The sequence below is a fragment of the Stegostoma tigrinum genome, chromosome 36 (genome assembly GCF_030684315.1).
Source record: "Stegostoma tigrinum isolate sSteTig4 chromosome 36, sSteTig4.hap1, whole genome shotgun sequence".
NCBI lineage: Eukaryota > Metazoa > Chordata > Chondrichthyes > Orectolobiformes > Stegostomatidae > Stegostoma > Stegostoma tigrinum.
In genome coordinates this window covers 4,184,489-4,196,588 of record NC_081389.1, presented here as the reverse complement: position 1 = coordinate 4,196,588, position 12,100 = coordinate 4,184,489, and the positions used below count along the sequence as shown (strand labels likewise).

Here is a 12,100-nt window from a genome sequence, read left to right as displayed (position 1 = left end):
ATCTCAGGAGCACAAAAGCAGATGTTTCAAAAGCTCTCTGATGAAGGGTCTAGGCCCGAAATGTCAGCTTTTGTGCTCCTGAGATGCTGCTTGGCCTGCTGTGTTCATCCAGCCCCACACTTTGTTATCTTGGATTCTCCAGCATCTGCAGTTCCCATTATCGCTCATTTCCCCCTCGTTCCCTTTCCCAGAGCATTAAACTTATGCTGCCATGTTCTTGTGTAATCATGGGACAAGCTTTTGTCTGCCTTCATACCTTACTTCCTTTCCACCTCTCTTCAATCCAGTTGGAAACAACATCAACTTCATACAATGTACTGAGAGCAATTATTCATTTAAAATTGCCAAAATATTCTGAAAATTTGAAAGAAGCAAAATAACGGTGTGAAAACTGTCGGGTTTTCTTTTTTGTGGGATCAAAGGAATTTCCAAATTAAACTAGTCAAAATTCATCTACTTCTGCATCTACCATCCTGGTTGACGCATGATGCAGTGAAAACAGAGTTGTTGAGTAAGTGTAGCAATCGATCTGCATCAATTAGTCCCTAACAGGACCACATAGATTCTGTTCTGTTAATTGTACAATCGATCGTGGAAGTGATTTTCCTGTAGATTTAGTTTTGAATTTGCCTCTCTTCAATCAGAGACTTTGTCCTCTGGTTCTAATGTTCTAGACAAGATGTTGGATCCCTTTCTGAGACATAAGAACAGCAAATCATATTACTTTCTTTTCAGTGGAATATGCCCAGTTTGTACAATCAGTACTCATCCACCAACCCCTCATTCTCTCAGCCATTCTGGGTGCTGCCTTGTATTTCCCGAATGTAATCAAAAGAAAGGAGTTTTCCAAAAGATGTATGTTTAATACAAAGAATGTGAAAAGACGTGGCTGACAGTTTCATTGTATTTCTTTTCTCTCCTGTTGCTCTATACTACTAATGTTTTCTGAACACTCGGGGGCTGCCAATATTGACAGTGTTCTGCAGGCACTGGAGCAAGTGGCATTTATTGCCTAGTAAGCTTCAACGATAACTGGAAAATAAATAGTTCCTCAGTAATGGGGCTGACACATCTTTTTATGTCATTTTATACATTGAACCTCCTCCCTGCCCCCACTTGTATTTCTTCGGATATTTTTGGCTATTTATTTCCAGCCATCTTTAAGTGGCTTTGCAAAACAGTCATTAATAGCTGTGAACAGTGTCAGAAAGGTCATGAATGGATTCTCCTTTACTCTCTGCAGTAATGCTCCTGAGGCACTCCCCATGATAGCGTAGTTGAGATTGAGGACTTCTGGTGCAATTATTTCACGTATAAACCTCGACGCCACATGATGTTTGAAACTATGTGGTATTGCACAAACACCCTCACTTGTTCCCTAACAGTTTAATCCCAATGCAGTGTCTACTATTGTTGACAGAGTGAAAGTGTATTCTGTGTATCTGTACAGTATGCTTATGTGGCAGAAAATAATTTTTCAAGTTCACTTGTTTATTGGTGCACCACAGCTATTTTATGGATGTGTATACCGTAGATAAGCAGTAAAAGTCGAGCTCATATCTTCAAATAAACACTCTTAGTCATTAAGCAGGATTAGTAGAACCTTCTGATGCTGTAAGTAATATAATTATGTGCCTTACTGTGCAAGGATAGGAAACCGAGCAAGGCTGTTTTCAATTCCTGTTCAACATTTTAAAAATAAGGTGCTGTCTGAGAAGGTATGTGTAAAAAAAGAGAGTTGCTCATTAGTCCAATGCTTGATTCCAACTGAAATTTGAACTCTGTGGTGAGGAAAGGACTGCAACTGGGAGGCCCTTGTTCATAAACTTGTCAATGTAAACTGAATGAATCCTCTGTTGTGGTTGTAGACTGAATAATTTATTTTTTATTTTCCTGCATTTGAAGAATCTGCTGTCTTTTTTCTTAGGGAATGTCAGAGTGAAGTCTGTAGTTTTTAACTAATAGGATTATCTTAATGTCCTGTTAGTTCAATTTTAAAATGCTCCATATTTCATTATTCAACGTCAATTCATTGGACTCTTGCTGTGAGGATGGACAGACAAACTTCTAAGACTCTGTCAGTACCACTTTGTTGCTTATTACAGATTATGCCAGCATGTCAATTTGCAACAGAGACAGATCCAACCTTCGTACATTAAACATTAGTATTTATAATATTAACAGCGTTAACATTCCCTGATGGGCTAATGTTGCCTGGAATGTGGAATCGGGCACATTTATGCTTGTCAACTCCTGATTGTAGGTTTCATCACATGATTTGGCTCCACGCACTCTCATGCTTGCCTTTGGTTTTGTGAAGCAATTATTTTCCTTCCAGCCCGTCAACTTCTTGTTACCTGGTTCGCTGATTCCAGTTGCTCAACAGACTGTTGTTTACATATCACATAAACTTAAAGCAGATATGCAAACAAGTAGAATTTTTTAAAATGCCTAAATGATTTTTCTCCAGGGATGATCAGCACCCCTCTGCACATTTAAACACTGAAGTGATATTCATTCCCGCAAGTATTCATCTTAGTTTAGTGAACTTCTGAAATGTAATCCAACACACCTAAACATACAGATGGGGATTATTGTGGACAACAAGTGTCTACTTTCCCTTTTCTTCTAACCTGGCCGCACATGTCCAAGCAGTCATGAGTGATTTTGACTGAAATGGTATTTTACTCTCAGGCAGCAAGCACACAGACTTTAATAATTGACTAGTTAGTATAAATTTAAGCTTAAGGACGCTTGTGGTGCAGTGGTCATGTCCCTACGTCTGGGTCAGTGGACCTGGGTTCAAGTCCGACCCACTTCAGAAGGGAAGGCAATGGCCTAGTGGTATTATCACTGACTGTTAATCTAAAGACCCAGATAATGTCCTGGGGACCTGGGTTCAAATCTGACCACAGCAGATGGTGGAATTTGAATTTGATAAATATCTGGAATTAAGAGTCTAATGATGACCATGAATCCGTTTCTGATTGTTGAAAAACCCATCTGGTTCACTAATGTCCTTTAGGAAAGGAAACTGCTATCCTTACCTGGTCTGGCCTACATGTGACGCCAGACCCACAGCAATGTGGTTGGTTCTTAATTGCCCTCTGGGCAATTAGGGATGGGCAATAAATGCTGCCTGGTCAGTGATACCCGTATCCTGTGAATGAATAAAAGAAATGATAAGGTTCTGAGCAGGTTGATTAGGGAAAATATCTGCGAACTTAAGCTTTGCTGAAAAAGACACAAAGTCACAGTTTTTCATGCACTCATCAGGACTGACATGCAAGAAACCAAATTCAGAGAGGGAATATCAATTTATACAGTATGAGAAGACGATGCTGATTGTTTGAGGGAGGTGCAGCAGGAACTTTTTCGACAGTATTCACTCTAGAAAACGACAATGTTGTCGAGGAGAATACTGAAATACAGGCTAATAGACTAGGTGGGATTGAGGTTCACAAGGAAGAGGTATTAGAAATCCTACAGAGGGTGAAGATAGATAAGTCCCCTGGGCCGGATGGGATTTATCCTAGAATCCTCTGGGAAGCCAGGGAGGAGATTGCCGAGCCTTTAGTATTAATCTTTAACTCGTCATTGTCTATAGGAATAGTGCCAGACGAATGGAGCATAGCAAATGTGGTTCCCCTGTTCAAGAAGGGGAGTAGAGACAACCCTGGTAATTACAGACCAGTGAGCCTTATTTCAGTTGTTGGTAAAGTGTTGGAAAAGGTTATAAGGGATAGGATTTATAATCATCTAGAAAAGAATAATTTGATTAGGGATAGGCAGCACAGTTTTGTGAAGGGTAGGTCGTGCCTCACAAACCTTATTGAGTTCTTTGAGAAGGTGACCAAACAGGTAGATGAGAGTAAACCGGTTGATGTGGAGTGTATGGATTTCAGCAAGGCGTTCGATAAGGTACCCCACAATAGGCTATTGTAAAAATGTGGAGGAATGGGTTTGTGGGAGATATAGCAGTTTGGATCATAAATTGGCTTGCTGAAAGAAGACAGAGGGTGGTGGTTGATGGGAAATGTTCATCCTGGAGACCAATTACTAGTGGTGTACCACAAGGGTCGGTGTTGGGTCCACTGCTGTTTGTCATTTTTATAAATGACTTGGAAGATGGCATAGAAGGATGGGTTAGTAAATTTGCAGACAACACTAAGGTTGGTGGAGTTGTGGATAGTGACGAAGAATGTTGTAGGTTACAGAGAGACATAAATAAGCTGCAGAGCTGGGCTGAGAGGTGGCAAATGGAGTTTAATGCGGACAAGTGTGAGGTGATGCAGTTCAGTAGGAGTAACCGGAATGCAAAGTACTGGGCTAATGGTAAGATTCTTGGTAGTGTAGATGAGCAGAGAGATCTCGGTGTCCATGTACACAGATCCTTGAAAGTTGCCACCCAGGTTGACAGGGTTGTTAAGAAGGCATACCGTGTTTTACTTTTATTAATAGAGGGATCGAGTTCCGGAAACAAGAGGTTATGCTGCAACTGTACAAAACTCTGGTGCAACCGCACTTGGAGTATTGTGTACAGTTCTGGTCACCACATTATAAGAAGGATGTGGAAGCTTTGGAAAGGGTGCAGAGGAGATTTACTAGGATGTTGCCTGGTATGGAGGAAAGGCCTTACGAGGAAAGGCTGAGGGACCTGAGGCTGTTTTCGCCAGAGAGAAGAAGGTTGAGAGGTGACTTAATTGAGGCATATAAGATAATCAGATGGTTGGATAGGGAAAGCCTTTTTCCTAGGATGGTGACAGCGAGCACGAGGGGGCATAGCTTTAAATTGAAGGGTGAAAGATATAGGACAGATGTCAGAGGTAGTTTTTTTACTCAGTAGTAAGGGTATGGAACGCTTTGCCTGCAGCGCTAGTAGATTTGCCAACTTTAGGTACATTTAAGTCGTCGTTGGATAAGCATATGGACGTACGTGGAATAGCGTAGGTTAGATGGGCTTCAGATTGGTATGACGGGTCGGCACACCATCGAGGGCCGAAGGGCCGGTACTGTGCCGTAATGTGCTATGAACTGTTCATTGTCAAAGTTAGTTCTCTGATTAACTGCAGACTCGGCAGGTAGACTCTGATTGGTCAGGGTGTTGTTATCTGCAAAATAATCAGGATGGGTCGAATGAGTGAGGGAAAAAAAATTGGCATTTGGAGCAGAAAGTGAGAAAATGTCAAAGTGTCTACGTTAGCCAGAAGAATAAAATAGCATATTCCTTAAATGGAGAGAGATTGCAGATTTCTGGACATACATAATATCTTGGTCCCAACCTTTCTTCGAAGCCTTGGAGCTGCTCCAAGTTTGTGCTCATGCACCTCCAAGATCCGTGTACTGAAGCAAAAAGACAGAACTTTTCACAGCACACGAAATGACAAAAGTTAGGAAGCGGGTACAGCAAGTGGCTGAGAATGCAAATTAAATGTTTATTGCAACTGGATTTTATTTTATTCATTGGATGTAAGTGTTACTAGCGAGGCCAGCATTTATGGCCCAGAGGGGTCATTAAGAACCAACCACATTGCCATGGATGTGGGGTCACACCTAAGCCAGACCAGACAAGGATGGCAAATTTACATTCCTAATGGATGTCAGTGAACCATGTGAGTTCTTCCTGACAATCGGCAATGGTTTCATGGTCATTATTAAACTTGTATTTAGATAGGAGTGGAGACAGGGTCACTGAACATTTTTAAGACCGTCATAGATTCCTGACTAACAAGGGAGTCTGGGGGTATTGAAGGCTGGAAAATGGTGCTGAGCTCACATTCAGATCAGCCTTGATTTAATTGAATGGCAGAGCAGGTTCCAGGAGCTAATAGCCTACACTTATTTCTGATTTGAGTTTATAAGACCATTTGATTGTTTGTGTATGCACCACCTATTAACCACTGGACATGTTACCTAGTCATGCTGCTACAATTGATTCAATGATTTCTGCAGGGCTGTCCGCAACCTCAGCCAATGAATTAGTTCTGAAGTGTAGTTACAGTTGTAAGGCCGGAAGTACAACAGCAGCTTGCACACAGCCAGGTTCCACAAATGGGAGCGTGATAATGACAAAGTCAATTTAGTGTTGTTGGTTGAGTGATAATTGTTGACCTGAACAAAAGGGCCTACATCCCTGTTGTTTTTATCTTTAGCACTAGGAGAAGTTTTGCATCCAACTGAGACAGTAGACCCAGTCTCAGTTTAATGTTTCATCTGAAAGACAGCACTTACCCACCAGCAGTGAAGAATTCATTCAGCATGGGGTTTACAGCAGTTTAAAAAAAAGCAGGATCTTGCCAGAACTCAAGATAGGCAATGGATACAACCGGACCAATCTCATTCTTATTGCAAAAATAAAATGTAAATATATTTGATGAACGTAAATTTGACACCATATGATAATTTTCTAAAGGTCTGGACATTGTCCCATACATGTTGCCTGGATAATTTGCCTTTTGCAATTTGAAACTGTTGTCTCAAGGACTTTCCTCGTATCAATACTGTCCTTGACAATATATTTGAGTCAAAATTTTCATCTTGCTAAAATGTGTGTTTTCTGATCCTGAGGCGCATAGCTGCACAGTTCAGTAGTCGATTAACCAGACTTGCAGTAATATAAATGAAAATATTCCTGGAATATAAATTAATGCTCTGTTTTAGTTCTGACTGGAGATCTGAATTCCAGGGATTTGGAATTTGCATAATTTGCATGTAACAATGCTTTGCAGAAGCCAGAAAGACTGTTCCAGTGAGGTGTGCTACTTCGTATTAGGTTACGTGATAAATATATTCTTCAAAGCAATATTGTAACATTTTGCAATGTATTAACTTGCATTCACACAAGCTATTAACATAGTCGAACAGTCCCAAGGTGCACGACAGAGCCTCCTAGTTAAAAAAGGAAACCAGAAGACAGGTGGCAGATTGGTTATCACCAGCATCTTAAAGGAGAGTGCTCGTGATGGAGTGCCAAAGATTAGATCTAAATGGTTGAAGACACAGCAGCCAATAGTGAGCCAATGAAAGTAGTAAGGCAGAGTTGGAGGAAGTTGCAGAGTTTTTAGAGGTTTGTAGGGTGAAGGAGGTTGCAGAAATAGGAAAAGAGTAAGACAATGGAGAGATTTAATGAGGGAGAATTTGAGAAAATTGCATGTTTTCAGTCATTACATTGCTTTTCTGGTAAAGTATTTTTTCCTTCTCAAACTCCCAAGTTATGAGACGTTTTCCACCTAACATTGTATTGCCTCCATTTAAAAAGAATGGTTTGAACCAGATTTGCAAGATGTTAAGTCAAGTAGTTGAAGTAGACTGAGAGAAACAATTTCTGCTGACTGGGGAGGCCAGGACTAGGGAACCAAATCTGAAAATTAGAGATAGACCTTTTCAGGAGTGAAGCTTCTCTACATGGTTTGCAACTCCCAAGAAAGCTAGCAATTGCTGATAAATCAGTTGTGGATTTTAAATCTGTGATTGATGGGTTGTTGTCAAATAAAAAGTGTTAATAAATATGGAGCAAAGGCAGAAATATGGACTAGATCAACCGTAGTTTCAATGGGAGGAGAGGATAGAAGACCAACTGGTCTTCTCCCATTCCTTTGGTCCCATACTGCAACAGCAGTTGTTAGCGTTTGAACTTTAGTCTCATAGCCAACTGTAATCTGAGAGAGCAGAATATCATTGATATCCAGCATGATTTCCAGTGGCAGATACACAACAAAAAGTGTTGTTATTAATCCCAGCACGTTATCTGATTCACAATGTGTGTCAGACATAGTTACCAATTTAGAGGAGACTGGGGAGCTGCTTCCTTGCAGTGAACCTAAACGTTGGCAGCAAGCCAATCTACATCATGAAAATAATGATTGATACTCTCTTCAAAACAATTGCAATTACTGAAATAATTATATTTTGAAATAATATATTGCTTGAATATGAACTAACTGTACACTAACAGAAGTAGCAAAATGCATCATCTTGAAATAATAAGCCATACATTTGTAATGATTATGGAACACTGCAGATGTTCCACTCAGCTCTCGTAAAATCCTGGTCCAGAGCTGTTCATTTAGCTCTCATTCCGTGCAGAAAAATGGCAGTAAATTGAAAGCTGTCCGATGCTAACCACTTTCAATGATGCATTACAATGCTTCTCATCAACTCAGAAATAAACTGTCAGCTTTGTAATGTTTCAAGTACATCTCTAATCCTTAGTCATGGATGTGAATTTAAATTTCTGCCAGGTCTCTCAGAATGCAGCCCAAAGCCATATTTAATACACTGATATATATTTAGGCTACTCATTTTACATTGATCAAATACAATAGGAGGATAACAATAATTAGGCTTAGGTCTGCCCTGATGTGTTTTCAGATGCCCTGTGACCTTTGGAGGTCACTGTTTAAATTGAATGCAAGCACATATTGTTTAATGGAATGCCAAACAGCCTGGAGGTAAAAGCAATGCAATTAGGATTGGCATAGTGCGGTTTTTTTGAACACTGAAAGTGTTTACAAAATAACTGTGACCTCTGCCCTGTATGACTCATATATGCATTGCAATTTCTTGTAGCTCTGCAAAGTCTTATGCCTGCCCTCTATAATAAGCACACTCTGGAGTGACATTTACAAGTTAAATACCAGTGGGCTGAAATTATTTCCTCGTTTGTCTAATTGGATGATGAAAATACTCATTTGTCCACCCTGCAGTCACCAGCTCAAGCCTGTTTCACACTAATATTCTAAATACATTTGGTGATGGGTTAAATCTGTGATTTTCTTAATTCAGCAGTACACTCACTGACTTAACCTCCAGGGACCCTCTTATATTTGAAGACTGGTTTTAGAACCCACCAGCATTTACTTTGGAATCTTCAGGAATGAAACATCTCAAAGACACTACAGTGAACAAAGGGCAAAATCATGAACAAGATTTGTTTTCTCATTTTCTTTGAAAGCTTTGTTCACTAGCTATAAAAGCATTGGCAGTGATGGGGGGGAAGAGGCCATTTAGAATCATCCATTGGGATAATACAGTCTATTTGCTACAAACACAAATTGCTGGAGAAACTCAGGAGGTTTGGCAGCATTTGTGAAGAGAGAAACAAAATTAAGGTTTTGAGAGCAGTGAGAGACTTTAGAATTCTGCTTTCTGACTGCTCGTGGGAGCTGGTAGAGTGGAAATTGATGTGTCAGGCAATCAATCCACTGAGTCTGGGGGTGCCCTGTTTGGAAATAGGATGTCAGGTGATAAAACCTCGTGGAATACCTTCAGCCAGAGGCATCACAAGTTGTAGTAACTGGGAAGACAGTGCCAACAAAAATGCATAAATTTGATACTCTTATGTCTATCCTGATGAGTGCAAGGTGAAATTTCAACAGCACGGTTTTCATTTTTTTATTAAGCAGTACTCAAGTTAACTTTATTTCTGATTATTAGGTAAATATTTAATCATTAAACCTCCACAACACATCCTTGGGCTGCAATGTCATGAGAGTGAGTGTCTGAGGGAGTTCTCCACTTCCCAGATTGGCATCTTATTCTTACAAGATGAGCAAAAGTACAGTAACCTTTCCAAAGACATTTGTTATATTAAATATGGTGTTTAAACAGTTTGCAAAGTGTTGCCTAGCAACCTATCTATCCATGTGGCAGAAGTGATCGTTAGGTTGTCAGTTCCCAAAAAAAATCAGTTGCTTGCTGACAGCTTATGGCCTTCTTTGTAAATCAACAGCATTCCCAGGGGATTTCAGCTTTCCTACAGGATACTGCTTTGATGAGATTTTATGGGACTTTTCTCATATCATGTTTCATCATAAGGGTTACATTTGAATTGTGTTCTATGTTTCACCCTTTTGTGAATTGCATTCTTGTCATAATAGTGCTGCGGATGAACTATTTTCAAATCTCTCCTTGAATTTTCATCTACCCTTTGAGATAAATGTGGAGGGACCGGTCCCTACCAATCCAGTGGTTGTGTATTTATCAAGAGTAGGAATTCCAGCACTACCTCTCACTGAAACCTACAGAAAAGAAAAGGTATTGACACAGCTCAAGTCACGTGAACGTTCACTGTGGTAACAATGAGTACCCCTGAGCCATGCAGTGAACCCTCAACTCCATAATACAATGTTCTAAATGTCAATATTCTGTTGAACCAGATCTTCTGGCTTGGACATACAATCCTACATATGGATCAGGATTCCATGGACATCTTGATACACTGACTCCTTGGGAATTGGATAGTAGTTTCTACTTGGAGTGAGCAATTCCCCTTAGACCCTTCTATAAGTGTCTCACTCTGAGTTTGAACAATTCATTTACTAAACTATGTAGTTACCTAGGAAATGTTAGGCAGAAAATTCCTAGTGTAACTCCTGGCTAACTATGCAAGTGATGACACTCCAATCACTATCACTGACAAGTCGCCTCATTATGTCAAATTAACATTCCCCCCCTCCGCTGAATCCGACGCACCTACTCCACAGGCAAGACACCCATTTACCTTCCGGCCCACTTACCCTACATATACACCCAGTTACCTCCTTAACCAGCCACCCCTTTACTCATTTACTCCACACACCTACCCAGCTACCTCCCCACCCAGTAAGAAGTGCCAATGCTGGAGTCAGAGATAACACAGTGCGGAGCTGGAGGAACACAGCAGGCCAGGCAGCTTCAGAGGAGCAGGAAAGCTGACATTTTGGGATGAGACCCTTCTTCAGCTCCACACTATGTTATCTCTACCTCCCTACCCACTTAGTCACACACCTTTCTACTACACACCAATACACATGCACCCTTTGCTCACCCACTCAGTCTTTCAGAAATACAGCGAGAAGCTTTGAGACTTTTGCACACTTACCAAAACATGACATCTAGTGCTGCAGAAAGAGGTCATGGCCTCTTCATGATCCTCCTTGAGAGATTTAGCTAGATAAAGTGTATCCAGAGAAGTGGGTAATTTATGTCTAATTAACATCAGACACTGGTTCTGATGCTGATTGGAAGACATGGGCGAGTATTTTCTGTTTCAGCTCCTTGTCCCCATTTTCTCAGTGGGAACTGAATCATGGACGGTTGAACAGCTAGACTGTTGGACAGTGGAATATTTAACCCAGCAATGAGTCAGGAGAGGATGCCTAAAAGAAGCAAACTCACTGGGCCATTTTTGCACATATTTCATCCATTGTTTCTTCCTTCCATCCTTTTTTAAACCTGGCTATCCAAACACCCATGCATTTTTCACCTATCTTTTCCCTCCATCCGTTTCTATGTTTGCATTATTCATTCATTTCTCCATTTGTCTGCCAGTCCTTCCATCCAAACTGTCACCAGCTAATTACCAGCTGACTGTCACCACCTCTGAATTGCTCTGACAGTGTAAACATCACATTTAGGGTGTACTGCATCACAAATCATCTATTCCCCTTCTCAGTACTTCGAATCTGGCTGGCTTAAATCATCACTAATGGTCCATGTACACATGCTACTAAATACTCAAAACAAAACAATCAAATTACTCTATTTTTGCAATTATGTTGCTATTTGCCTCATCTGTTCATAAACCACCAGTAAAATTATACTTTATCAGTGGCTATTTGTACAGGCTAGGATGATTTTCTTCCATGACTTATGAGGAGGGTTTAGATTTAGGTTATTGTCTAATCATGTATAACGAAACTTATCCATCGTGTGTTTGGAGACCCTAGATCTGTCTTTTCTTTCTTTGGGGGCTGGAGTCAAGTGCTTGTGTCCTCCCTTTTTCTTGGTGCTAAGAGTCTGCATTATTTCTTCTGACCAATATCCCCCAGTCCCTGAACATATCCTGGTTGCTCCACGTCGCGTGAACAAAGTGGATCTAGATTCTGAGATAATGGGAACTGCGGATGCTGGAGAATCCAAGATAATAAAATGTGAAGCTGGATGAACACAGCAGGCCAAGCAGCATCTCAGGAGCAGAAAAGCTGACGTTTCGGGCCTAGACCCTTCATCAGAGTCAGGGTCTAGGCCCGAAACGTCAGCTTTTGTGCTCCTGAGATGCTGCTTGGCCTGCTGTGTTCATCCAGTTTCACACTTTGTTAACTTGGATCTAGATTCCTGT

At 40.7% G+C, this 12,100-nt stretch overlaps 1 protein-coding gene across 2 annotated transcripts in view; it reads left to right on the top strand.

Moving 5' to 3' along the window:
* Positions 1-12: 12 nt before the first annotated feature.
* LOC125446724 (zinc finger protein 609-like) overlaps positions 13-12,100 on the top strand; it is a 263,833-nt gene continuing 251,745 nt past the window's right edge. For both annotated transcript variants that reach the window (XM_048520481.2, XM_059640201.1), the window contains exon 1: positions 13-1,718. The gene's annotated coding sequence lies outside the window, so the exon portion shown is untranslated. The remainder of the gene's footprint in view (positions 1,719-12,100) is intronic.